General features: G+C 36.6%; 1 pseudogene across 1 annotated transcript in view; it reads left to right on the forward strand.

The window, feature by feature from the left end:
- Positions 1 to 3,522, forward strand: part of LOC126931645 (frataxin, mitochondrial-like) — a 62,005-nt pseudogene extending 58,483 nt beyond the window's left edge. The window contains exon 2 of the transcript XR_007717891.1: positions 3,376 to 3,522. The product of XR_007717891.1 is annotated as a frataxin, mitochondrial-like (transcript). The remainder of the gene's footprint in view (positions 1 to 3,375) is intronic.
- Positions 3,523 to 14,137: the final 10,615 nt, after the last annotated feature.

Raw genomic sequence — 14,137 nt, forward strand, 5'->3', positions numbered from 1 at the left:
TTGTATCTACACACCATAAAAACACCAGAATGACAAAGAGAAAGTACCTTTAACATGCCTAATCAAGTTAATAAATAATCGGGCAAGCAAAGTTGACAAGAATTCCATATCGGAACATGACAAACACCTCTAAAATGCTGCAGCCAGCCAGCCAGCCAAAATCCTGGTGATTTGGTACTCTCAAGAGACTCGTGACCTTGAGGAGAAGGGAATCAAAGCAGAATTAAAGGTGCAACTCTATTTATTCCATGTAAACGGTTAGGCAGCCTCTACACAAATGTGAAGACCTGTATTTTCTTTTACGAAGGAATGTAGAGGCAGAAAGATGTGATACCTTTCTTCACTCATCATAAGGGTCATTGTTGACATTCCTAAAATGAAAGACTGGTTAACAAGAGAAAAGTGTAACAAATTTGTTTAATCAAAGTTTTACATGACACAGGCGCCTACAGAAATGAAGACCCAAAGACCCAGGGAAAGCTATTTTTATGCTTAGGTTTGATAAAGTGGTATAGAAATGTGATTGGATGAAAGGGTGTAATCTGACTGTAATTGACTGAGGAGGGAAATGCAGCAAGGTCTGTCTGTTCAGATTCTTCTTGGACTGTCAGTGTAGCATTCCATCCTCCTAAGTATACGACAGTACGCCTCTGGAATGAAGGTCTTCAAAGAAGAAGGCAGAAGATAGAGAATGGCCTTTATAGGTTTTATGGCTTGCTTTGGAGAAGAGGAGTTCTATTTCTATGACCCTCCTTGGGAAACAGGAGTTCTTATTTCTATGACTCCCTTCAGGGAAGAAAGAGGGGTGGGAAACAGAAGGGCAGAAGAAGTTCAGAGAGAACTCGCTTCCAAGGCCCTTCCAATCTTCAGTTCAAAGTACTCAGCATGCCAAGATACCCTGCTTTGGGGTATCATATTAAGAATCCCAACAGAAGCAATTATATTTCTTTGTCCTAGCCTTCCTTTCTTCCCTTCTATCTTAAAAGAAAAGGTGTTTCTCTTATCCAAGGCTAAAACCTTCATCAAAGCTCTTAATCTCATTCCCTCCCACCTCCCCTGAGACTTCACTACATAAACATTTCTGTTTTCTTTTGCGTTATCAACTGCTGCTTCTCTTGACCCTTTCTCAGCCTATAAACATCTTGTATCCTGCTTCTGAAAACAGCTTTCCTAAGGCCTGGCACTGTCACCACCAGCATCACTGCAAACTCCTGCCCTATCCCTGCTGCTATCCTCATGCCAAGGGGAGTCTCAAGTCTTGTATCCAATTCTTTATCTATATAAAAACTTTTTTTAGAAGAGAAACTGCTATGCTGTGCCTGGACTTAGCACTTTATTCATAATCCACATAAAACCCCTTGCACAGTAAGTACCCAACCAGTATTAACTGTTGTGGTGGCTGTCACTGTCATTTTGAGTGTAGGATATTATACAGTATTTCAGAGTGTAGCCTCCAAAATCAGACACTATAGCCCAAATCCTGGCTCCACCTCCTTCAAACTGTGTGACATTAGGCAGGCCATGTAATTTTTGAAACTTTGAATTCTTAAATATAAACTGCAACTCCTCATAAAGTTGATGAGAAAAATAAATCAAAAGAGGTGACGCATACATGTGCTCACTACTTTGTCCACAACCTAGTAAGTACTCAAATATGCTTTTTAAATATGTAGTAACTCTGCAGGTGCACAATTTTTATTCATTCCTCTCCCTTTTGATAAGTATAATAACTTTCCTTTGGGAAATGACTTTCTCCACTGCTTATTCCAGGAGGTTGGGCTCTATCCTTGACTTCAGAGTTGAAACATAAGACTCGAGTCTGGTCATGCAAAGCACTGAATCCCTCTTCTAGGTATGTGATTCGGACATAGCCAATCAGATAACTGAATCTTTCTTCTGGGCATGTGATCTGGGCTGACCCGTCAGAGCACCAAATCCCCTTCTGAGGCCATGTGACCTAGCTTCACCAATCAACAGAGTTCCACTGTTTTGGTCTTTTTGTTCAGTTCACCAAGGGGACTTTCCTGTGTTTTCATCAGAAGGAATTCCAGAATTTTTGTAAGAATTATCAGTACGATATATTGTCTTCTTCCTACCTAAATGGGTGTGATATGGGAAGCTTCTGGAGCCATCTTGCCATCATGTCAATCTGGAGAAGTCCACCCACAGACTGGTGCAGAGCTAATCCAATAGACCTGACATTGCTTGAGGCCCTAAATCCAGCCACGACTGAGGTATTGCCTTGCTCTGCACTTCTCATTCATTTGTCAGTAAATGAATTTCTGGATTAAGCTGGTTTGCGTTTTTTCTCACTTAGAACTGAAAACTGGCATAAATGCTTATCATGGTTTAGCATAGCAACTGTTTGAAGGTAAGGACCCGTTTTGCAGATCTTATTCTGGAGCTCCAGTAGAGTTCCATGGATGGTCAAAAAATAGGTGTTGTACAGAGGAGAAAATATTCTGTTTATGGTGAGGCGGGGTACATTCTACACCCATGCCTCATTATCGTGCTCAACCTTTAGGCACAGATTGATTCCAGAGGCTGGCCCAAAATGGTGATGGCCACAAAAAGCTGCAGAAAAAAAAAAAAAAATGTTCCTTCACAAGTTCATACCTTCCCAGGGACCAAGAAAGCTGTTTTCATTTGAAATGTCATCTCTTCCAGCTGTTATAAAAGAAAACAAATAGCTTATTTAACAAAATACTTAACTGAGCAGACTAGATCACCGTGTCAATAAGCATTTTCAAACAAGATAATTCCTCCCCTTACAATGGAGAATTGCATGCTTCTGATGTTAAAATTACTTCCCTTGTGACATTATCTTTCAGGACTGATTGTTTTCCTCAAAAGCAACCATTTCCCAAGTTTAAATGAAAACCAGTGGCATGAAAAGGCATGAAAAGAACAATGAAACAAATTTACTTTTAACAAACTTTTCCAATTTCGTAGGTTTTCTGGAAATTGAGAGACACCTATAAGATGGTCCAATCTAGCTAAACTGCCTAGAAATAATATAACGATCTTATAATTGGAAAAAAAAAAAAACAAAAAACAAAACCATATTTCTGTTTCCTCTGCTGGACATAAGGATGAAGCAGGAGAGAGGCAGGGCATGGATGAGCGAAAAGAACAAAGGATTCAGGAAAATACGTATTTAGTGGGGAAACTTGGGGGCAGCCCAGGGAGCTGAGAAATGAGAGACATTAAGCAATGTATGTGAATTGCTTATGTGAATTGAGGGCATGCAAACTGAATGTTAAAAAAAAATGTTATTTTGATGCAGATGGCAACAGAAATAAATTCTGAGAAAAAAACTGTGCACTCCATCAAAAGCCCTGCAGGCATATTCCTATTCCTTCTGTTGCTTTGCAGCACAGGAACACAACAAAGAAGCACCGAAGCCAGTTAGAAAATTATGGCAACCAGTGTGACTGCCATGGAAAGGTCCTTCCCACATTTGGCACATTTTCCAGGTCTAAGAGGGTTTTCATCAGTGAAAGGGCTGTTGCTGAACAATGAACCTGCTCCTTAGCAGTGAGAAAGGTTGTTGACTCTTCAAATTGACATCTGCAGCTGCTGATCCTTACAGTCTGTGCTAATCAGGGCTCCTCCTCTTTCTAGCAAAAGCTTGGCACCATTTTAATTATTTTGTAAAATTTGCCCTCCATTAGCTCTACCATTCTGGGACATAAAAGGGAGTAAAAAGCCCTCTAATTTGAGGATTCATTAAGCAGCTTTTGTTACTTAGTTGATGTAGTAGATGCCTGAAATTTGCTGGTTTGCTGAATTAGTATAAGCAACTATAATATTCTAGCCATACTGGTTTTCGTTTGTTTCATTCTGAGGTCAAGCTACTAGAAAACATAGACATCCAGCTAAAGAATATACCAATATTTTTTGTCTCTTTAGAAGAGCATTTATTCTCTCAAAGATTATTGAGCTACTACTCTTTGAAAGAGTTCTTATGATACTGCACAGTTGCCATTTTATGGAGTAAACTTTACCATGAGAAACTCTATTTTCTCTAGGATAAGTGATGAAGGTGAGAAGCTGGCCCTTTATAAAATATTGTTTTTGATTTATAATCCACATACATACATTCCCTCTCTCTACTTACTACTTCCCAGATTTTAGCAAGAAGAGAAAGCAAATCATTCTTCCAAATTGCATAGCCGAACAGTATTATCTCTACTCTGCATGCTGGGCAGAAAGTCAAACATGACCAAAGAGGATAACTGTGAGAAGAGTGAAATCGGACAACATCCCTCCACTACTACTGCAGAGTTTGTTGGAGATGAGTACCCACGATCCCATCATAACCAGCCTTCTCCCTTCTTCCTGTTGATGGGCAGAATTATTTGGCCAAAAATTCCATCAGAAAATTATTACCCTTCCCCCTACTCAGTCTCTCCAAGTGATTAAAAAGTTGAAGAACCTAGTCTCTCTGGTCAATTTTTAATAGAGAAATCTAAGACTTTGTTTTAAAGGTTAAAGGTATACATTCCCTTTCTGATTTTTAAATAGGTGAAAACAACATCTTCATATTGTATCTTAAGGCCTAAATGCTAGCTTTCTATAAATAAAGGAATCAGATTCATTTGTGAAGAAAAAATTGGCATCGGGGGCAGCCCAGGTAAGGCTGAACACCACACAGAGCAAAACATTTTCTCTAGACTTCAAATGTTCATCTTTACAAAAGATGCTGAAATGAGGACTCAACAAGGGAGCTGTAATTCTCTCCATTGGTGAGAAATTGGCACCAACTACAAACTGAAAAAAAAAAAATTATTCTATAGTTCCTGTCCCCAAAGGTCACTCTTGGCCACATTTTGTCTCTGAAGGCAGAGAATTGAAATATTATTTGCTCTTGTGAATTATTTTTTGTTCCTTTATTGAAATTCAATAGAGTAAAAATAACCGCTGCCTATTATCGCTTGCCTGTCAGCTCTACCTGGGCTGAGGTGGTGGGAAAGGACAGGAAGAGCTGTTACAGATGTTTAATAGAAGAAAGCCCTTTTTGGAATGTGTTTGCATGACTCATAAAGAACAGTTATTCTTAGCTTTCCCGTCACAAAAGATAAAGCTCTTTGTCCTATAATACAGGCGTCTACTTAAAAGGAAAACCCAAGGTTCATTCAAAGCTAGAGTTCAATAATAAGCTCTCATTATAGTACTTGCCCCAAACCCCCGGAGTTATATTGTATCACTCTTTGCAATCCTGGAGTGCAATGTAAAATTTTATTCTGTTTGGCTTTTTAATTTGCCAGGTTTGTGCCACCTGGAAGAAACAATAGGCGCTGCTTAATGTGCTAGTAACGACTTTAATTCAGTTACAGCAATCATTCATTTAGCAGTACAATAAATACGATAGGTTATATAGAAAATTCATCATCTTTTTGGATCACCTTTGCAGAATCAGACCTTATAATCAAACCCTCAATCTAATATTGATTATGTTTTGGATAAGCCTGTCTTGATTCCCAGAACCAAAAAGCCAGTAACGTACTGAATCAATTTACTAAAGGATAGCCCACTCTTTGATGGATTAAATAGCAAGAGGTCAATGGAGACTAAACGGACTTCACTGAAATTGAAATGTGTCTTCTCTTCAGGTTACTTCTGAACCAGTTTCTTGTACATTCTTAGATTTCTCTTCTTTTGGATCTTTTCAGCTCACCAATGTATCTTTTCCCTTTGATCACTTATTCTACTCAGATTTTTATTCTTTCAACATTTACTAAATGTTATTGAACACTTTCTTTGTGCCAAGTTCTATCTTTGGGAAAGTGATAGAAATTCTCAAGGATAGAAATTCCCTAGAAGGGAAGACAAATAAGAAAAATGTTCTTAATACATAGTAATAAGAGGTACAAGGATTGGAAGTTCCAAGGACTCTGTGAACCTAGAGAATAGGTGCCCAGATCTCTCTTGAGCCAGAATGTGACTTTTAGTAAAGGATTACCACTCTATCTCATAGAAAAGTAGGGCATATATATGTACGTAGATATAGATATAAATATAGATATAAGTTGAACCCCTGCGTCAGTGGAAGGCAAGAAGAGAATAATCCTTATATGTGCTCTTTCTTCTGTTTGAAAAACTCCCCAAACTAAATCCTCCTGGTCTCTTAGATCTCAGGAAGTCTTCTGTGACTACCTCTTCCCAATCCAATCCTCAAATCTTGATTGGGGCAAGCTTCCTAATGTGCCACAAAAGTACCCTGAATTTACTCCTGTAGTACTTGAAGTGAGATTAAAACTGAATGCACCCAATGACTTAGATGTCCTCAAAATACTGTTTTATTTTTTACTGCCTACCTCTGGAGTCTCTATTTTCACTGATAATGGTGAGAGGGGAGGACACTTGTCAGTTAAAGATAATTCAGCCTTTTTTAGTTTAAAACAGGTCTCTTTAAAAAATTCTTCTGTCAGTTTAATGCTCCAAATATTTCTCAATCTTCGTTAGGGCTGTCTGTGCTTTCTCAGAAGGAAGGGAATTGCCTCACTCCCTCTTCCCTGAGATGGCATCTGGAAGAAGGGGAATCTCATTATGCTTATAGTAATACGATGGTGTTCTTGTCCACATTTTGCCCTCTGTTCCTTCGTTGGCCTGAAAGAGATGTCTATCATCTCATTATGTCACGAAGTGTCATATATTGGTATCCCCTGAGGTGTGGCTAATTCCTCTGTGTCTTGCATTCTTCATTGGTGTTTTGTAATCAAATATTGAGTAGATACGAATGAATATTTATATATATACATATACACACATAAGTATTAAAAATGATACAATGCCCATTTACCCACTACCCAGTTTAAAAAAAAGAATGTTGGCCGGGCATGGTGGCTCAAGCCTGTAATCTCAGCAGTTTGGGAGGCCGAGACGGGCGGATCACGAGGTCAGGAGATCGAGACCATCCTGGCTAACACGGTGAAACCCCGTCTCTACTAAAAAAAATACAAAAAGCTAGCCGGGCGAGGTGGCGGGTGCCTGTAGTCCCAGCTACTCAGGAGGCTGAGGCAGGAGAATGGCGTAAACCCGGAGGCGGAGCTTGTAGTGAGCTGAGATCCGGCCACTGCCCTCCAGCCTGGGTGACAGAGTGAGACTCTGTCTCAAAAAAAAAAAAAAAAAAAAAAAAAAAAAAAAAAACAAGAATATTACCTTTGCCATTGCTGTCTCTCACATGCCTTTCATTTTACCCAGTTCTCTCTCTGTTCAGGGGAGCATAATCCTGAATTTTGTTTTTATCACTTCCTTGCTTTTCTTTATAGTTTTAACACATATGTTGGCATCATTAAACTTACTTTTTTTTGTGTGACTACCTACCGCCCAGGCTGGAGTGCAGGGGCGCTTTCTCTGCTCACTTCAAGCTCCGCCTTCCGGGTTCACGCCCTTCTCCTGCCTCAACCTCCCAAGTAGCGGGGACCACAGGCGCCTGCCACCATGCCTGGCTAATTTTTTGTATTTTTTTTAGTAGAGACGGGGTTTCGCCACGTTAGCCAGGATGGTCTCGCTCTCCTGACCTCACGATCTGCCCGCCTTGGCCTCCCAAAGTGCTGGGATTACAGGAGTGAGCCACCGTTTCCGGCCTAAACTACTTTTTTTTTTCACTAAACATGTTCCTGAATTCATCGCTATTGTTGTGTGTAACTGTAAATTTGTTATTTTTTCTCAAATATATAGTATTTTGTTAGATAAAAATGTCAGAATTTGTTGCTTTTATAATAATGGGCATATGGTTAGATTCTAGATTTTCTGTTTTTGTTTTTGTGTTTTTAAACAGTATCTTCTGGTGAACATGTAAAATATTGTTTCTAGAATATATACCAAAGACGGAAAGTGCTATATTATAAGGTATGCATATTTTCATCCTTCTAGAAAATGCTAATTTTTTTCACAAAATTTTTATATTGATCAATAGTCCCACTATCAGTACAAAAGTGTTCTAGTATCTTCACAGCCTTATCAATACTTGAGATAGTTTAACTTTTTGCCTAGTTAATAGACATAAAAATATATCTCATTATGGGTTTAATTTGCATTTCCCTGTTTGTTAATGAGCATGAACATTTCTTCCTAAGTTACTAGCATTCATGATACCTAATCTGTAAAGTCAAGTCTCTTCAAGTCTTTTGCCAATTTTTATTTTATTTTGAATTTTTTTGGGGGAGTGGGGTATAGGTAGATGTTCTTTACGCTTTTGTTATACAGCCATTTTGCATGATATGTTTTGCAAATACATTTTCAAATCTATGCCTCTTCATTTTCTTATGGTATGTTTTAATTTCTCATTTTAGTGTAGTCAACTTTGTCTATATTCTAATTTAGTGGGGGGACTTTTAATGTCTTATTTAATATATATTTCTTAAGACATAGAGTATCTTATATTGTCTGCTCAATGTTGTATTTATTGTTTTGACTTGCACATTTAAATCCTTGTATTCACCTATAATAAGCTGAATTTTTGTAAGCTGTAGAATAAGAAATTCTTTTTTTTTTTTCATATAAAAACTCAATTGCCCCAGCTCTACTTAATGAAAAGTATATTCTTTCCAGGGGTCTGCAGTGCTGGTCCTCTTATACACCAATTTTTCATCCTGTCAGGGCTATGTTTCCATACACCATTTTCTGTTTCAATGTTTCACTTGCCTATCTCTGTACCAATATCACACCATCTTGAAGATTAAAGTTTTGTTAGTCTAGATATTTGATGAAGGATGTTCAATCACTAATCTTTTACTTCTGGAGCGGTCTGGCTATTCTCCGACTTTTCTTTAAATAAAAAATTTAAAATTAATTTGCTCATTTTCACAAAAATACCTGTTGAAATTTTAAATTTTATATATTTATAATACTGAGGTTTTGAATTCACTAAGACAATATATCTCTCCATGCAAGTCTCCTTAATGTTTTTCTGTACAAATTTATTTTTTCTGTTATGGTGTGATACATCTTATATGACATTTATTTCCAGGTATTTAATATATCTTGGGGATATTATAATTGACATTATTATTATTCCCTGTTGCCTGTGCTGAGAAAAGTAATTGATTTTTTTATTTGATTTTGTATTCGGCAACATTGCTAAACTTTATGTTGCTAATAATTATTTTTTTCTTTGCAGCTCTTATATCTTTTGCCTCTTTTGCTTGCCTTATTGCCCGTGGACACAGAGTTAAATAGAAGTGGTTTATAGAAGATAGTCTTGTCTTATTTAAAATCTTAAAGGAAATTTTTATAACATATTAGTATTAAAATGTTTTCTGAGTATTTTGTCTAGATCCTGTTTTTCAGTTAAAAAGTATTTTTTTAAACATCTAACTTACCAGATATTTTATCATTAACCAATGTTAAATGTTATCAAAAGTTTTTTGTGTCTTCATTGAGATAATCCAATTCGTTTCATTTAAAGTTTTTATATTAAAAACTACTATGACAGAGTTTCTAACATTAAACAAGGCTCACATTGCTGAAATAAACCCAAATTGTTCAAGATACATTAACCTTTTAATACAGTCCTGGTATTTTTTGCTAGTATTATGTTTAATAATTTTGGATTCATGTTCATAAATAAGATGTTTTTATAAATTTGTTTTTCTCTTCCTGTTCTTGTCAGGTTACACTCCCCAAAGTTAACTTAGCTCATTGAATTAGTAAGGGGGGTTCTCTTTTTCTATTGTGTATTCTACAAACATTTTGTGTAAAAGCAAAGCATTTTTTCCTTTAATGTCTGATAAAACTTGCCTGTAAGAGTGCCTGGAACTCTTGTTTTAGCTTCCTAGATCTGTTATTTTTCATTACTGATTCAATTTCTTTATGGTACTATTTAGGTGTTCACTTTGTTTTACAAAAAGTTGTGAATAGTCACATATTTCTACAAATTTTTCCATGTTTTCTAACTTTTCCATTCAAATTGGTCATCTGATTTTCTTATTTCTTTATAATCTTGGCCACATCTTTGGTTATAGCCCCTTTTTCACTCTTAACGTTGTTTATTTTGCCTTCTCTCATTTTACTTGGCCAACCTTGCCAGAGGCTTCTCACTTTTACTAGTTCTCTTTAAAAAGATTGAATTTGGTTAATTTTTGATATGTCTGTTTTCAATTAAATTTATGTCTGTTATTTGTTAATGACTCTTTTTCTTTTTAAGGTGTGGTTTATTCTGTTATTCTCTTTCAAATTGTATAAAATGGGAGCATGTGTGATCATTTTATCCTTCTTTATAAAGATATGATTATCCTATCCTTCTTTATAAAAGTACTCTACTTCTCTGCCCACTAATTTTGGTCTGACCTCTAGAACTCATTTGGGATAATGGAATGTAAGCAGAAGGAACAAGATGTCAGTTCTTTAACTACCAATTCTGAGCACAACTCTTAGGAGATATTGTGAATTGCTAGCACAAAAGCTGGACTTTCAGCTTGGATCATGGACTGGGAAGACATTAGAGCTAAACCCACCCTACTTAAATATCTAGCAGAACTATATCTGAGCTAAGATTCAGTGTAACGTGAACAAGAAATTATTTTTTGTTGGTATAAGTGCTAAGCTTTTGAGCCCATTTGTTACTATAGCAAAGTTGATTAAAACAAATCTTAGTATCTCAAAGATACGTACTCCTATAACAATTGAAAATCTGTGTCTTGACTTTGAGGCCAAGAGACAAGTTTTAAAGATACTATTATCAGAGGCTGGAACATTGATGACCCATGATATGCAATGGCAAAATATTTAGCAAACTGTCACCTTTAATAACTTGGAAAGCAGATAATAGATCTACCAAAGAGTGGCTTTGGAAGAAGTGGTTTCACAACAGAATATTACTAACGTTACCTTTTCCTCTGAATTGTCATATGAGCCCAGAGAAGAATGGGCTGCTTTGCAAGCAGAGAAGAGACAGAAATTACAGTAACCAGATTCTAGGGGCTACAGGATAGGAAAACATAATTTTTTTTTAATTAGTAGAAAATAAATGCTTTGAGCAACAAAATCTCAGATTAAGACACATGACCAAATAAAGGACATTGCCATTCATATCCTTTGTTAAAAACTATGAATGGTTTAAGATGACTCCTAGAAAGCTAGGCCAGTTGTACAAAATGACTTAGAAGAAAGAGATGCCAACAGTTTCCTTGAAGCTGGGTAGCTCACATTATTTATAAGTAAGTCTGGAGAGAAAGGCACATTTCCAAATAACAGAGGTGTAGCTATTTGCATATGTTGCTGATTAAAATCAATTCGTTGAAAAAACAGTCATGTTTTTCAGAGAGTTATAATGCCAAAAGTTCCAATAGCCTGGATTAAAATAGACTGTAACTGTTAAAATATAAAACAATTTTTGGATTTCTAGCTTTCAAGAAGAAAGGAGCAGGCTTAGCAAGCTGCTCAGCCCTCAAAGATGCATATTATTCAATACCCTTTTGAGATGTGGCCAAGGAGGAAAACAGAAAATAACTCTTCTGGAGAGAAGAGCTTGGCACCATGGAACACCATAGACTGGGCAAAATAAAGGTCTAATCAAGTAACATTTCTTATCCTCTTTCCAATGGGAGTGGTTTTCGCAGGAATTGTTCACTATCCCATGATCCTGTATTTGAGGGCAGTGCCTTTTTATGTGTTAGATCCCTAGATCTTCACTCAATGGAGACACTATCATGAGACCCTAGGTATTGACCTTGAATCTAATATTAGGATTTCTTCACTAGGGGAGGGAGTGAATATATTTTCATTGTAGAAAGAAAGAAACTTATTTTTTCATTAAGATAGCAGACAGTAGTATATTTCCATGGAACACACCTCAATCCATGGACCTTGCGATTGGGCATAGACTAGACAATGTGCCAGTTCTGGGGAGAAGCTTTGAGTTTACAAATGAGTTTCCAACAGCTATCTTGTTTTTCACCCTACCCTTAGGAATAAGAATAGATTGGTCCCCACAGCAGTTCCTTCAAACTGGGTCTTGGAATGATAAAACACATGAAGCAAGCTGCAGGGCAGACCAACACTGGGGCAGAGCAGTATCTGACTCACATCTACATGTAATGTGAAAAGGAAATACATTTTTGTGAGTGTAAGACACTGAGATTCGTGGTGGTATGTTACTGCAGCAAAAATAACTGAAAGAAATACTTAGTTCATTAATTTTCACATCTTTTTTCCTAATAAAAGAAATTAGAGTTACAACAAGACTACAAATTAGTCTGCTTTCATACTGCTATAAGGAACTGCCTGAGACTGGGTGATTTATAAAGAAAAGAGATTTAATTGACTCACAGTTCAGCATGGCTGGGAGGCTTCAGGGAATTTACAATCATGGCAGAAGATGAAGGGGAAGCAAGGCATGTCTTACATGGCAGCAGGAGAGACAGAAAGCAAAGGGAAAAGTGTCACTTTTAAACAGTTAGATCTCATGAGAACTCACTCACTATCACGATAACAGCACAGGGGAGACCACCCCCATGATCCCATCACCTCCCACCAGGTCTCTCCCTTCACATGCGGGAATTACAATTCGACATGAGATTTGGGTGGGGACACAGAGCCAAACCATATCATAACATTTTATCTGAGTACTGCATTAATTGTATTCCACAAGGCTAATAGGTAATATGTTCATAACCATTCAGTTCTAAATATTTACTAATTCCCATTTTCACTTTTTGTCCCATGTCCAATTTAAAGTGAGTTTCATAATATTCAAATATCTGACACAGTTCTATATGTATTCTATTAATTTTGAATTTGATTGCAGTTTACTAAGAAAGTTGTCCCATGTAGACTAACCCTTTGAAATTTATTTAAGCTTTTATCAGGACTCAATAGGCATCAATTTCAACAAACGTCCTAAGTGCAGCAGAAAGAACTTTCAGTTTTCAGTTTTTACATGTAGTATTGAACGTATTTCTATTAGATCAAATGCAGTAATTGTGACATTCATATCTTTTGTAGCCTTACTTTTGTACTTCCCTCTTGATCAATCATTACTGAACTTTATAATTTACTCTATAGTGAGTAATTTATCTGTTTCACATTGTAGTTGTACAATATCTTAAATTTGTTTTGAGACTCTGTTATTTATAACACATTAGCTTTGAATGTTAATATCTCCCTGGAGAGCTACAAACATAGCAAATGCAGGACAAATACACAGTACAAAATTGATGGTAGAAATCATTAAAATATATTAGCTATTTTTAAAAATGCTCAAGCTAAATACAAAGATGGTCGATCTGCATTAAAAAACTTCCAGCATATACTGTAAAGGTGAGAGCTCTCAAACAAAAGGATCTAGGAAATTTTGGAAGGGAATTTTGGGATTCCCTTCTGTCTGCCTAAAGAACATCCTGTAGAACATTGCAGGTCCATTAGGCAAACTTAGTTTTTATTTGTTAAAATGTTTTTTTCACCCTTATTCTGGAAATATCAGTTGACTGAATGCAGAATGCTTGACTTATAGTTTTATATTTTTTCTTTTTTCAATTTTTAATCTGTTCTCTATAATCTAATCTTGGAAATGAGATAGTTTTCTATTTTTCTTACAACTTATTGAAGACGCTTTTAACTGCCTTTTGCCCGTCACTATTGTTCTTGAGAAGGTAGCTATCAATCTAGTATTACTTCGGAGAGATTCTGTCTTCTCTCTAGAGGCTTTTAGAATTTTGTTATTTGGTGTTAGGCAGTTTGTGATGTACCAGAGTCTCTTTAATTTTTAAAAAATTTCAGTTATTATCACTTCTATTTCCAATTGTTCTTGTCGGTTCTTTTTCAGATCAGCTTCTTAAACTAGTCTCTTCTGCTTCACTCATATTTTTTAATCTTTTCTTTAAACATTTTGAGCATATCAGGAGCTCAGCTGAGCTAGAAGACAAAGTTGAACTGTTAGGTGTCTGAGTAGCCAATTATATTAGTCCATCTTCACATTGCTATAAAGAAATGCCTGAAGTAATTTATTAAACAGAAGTTTAATTGACTCATAGTTCTGCAGTCTGTACAGAAAGCATGGCAGCATCTGCTTCTGGGGAGGTCTCAGGGAGTTTTACTCATGGCAGAAGGCAAAGCTGGAGCAGGCATTTTCACATGGCCAAAGCAGGAGGAAGAGAGAGAGTGGGGAGGTGCCACACACTTTCAAGCAACC

The sequence above is a fragment of the Macaca thibetana genome, chromosome 11 (genome assembly GCF_024542745.1).
Source record: "Macaca thibetana thibetana isolate TM-01 chromosome 11, ASM2454274v1, whole genome shotgun sequence".
NCBI classification, from domain to species: domain Eukaryota; kingdom Metazoa; phylum Chordata; class Mammalia; order Primates; family Cercopithecidae; genus Macaca; species Macaca thibetana.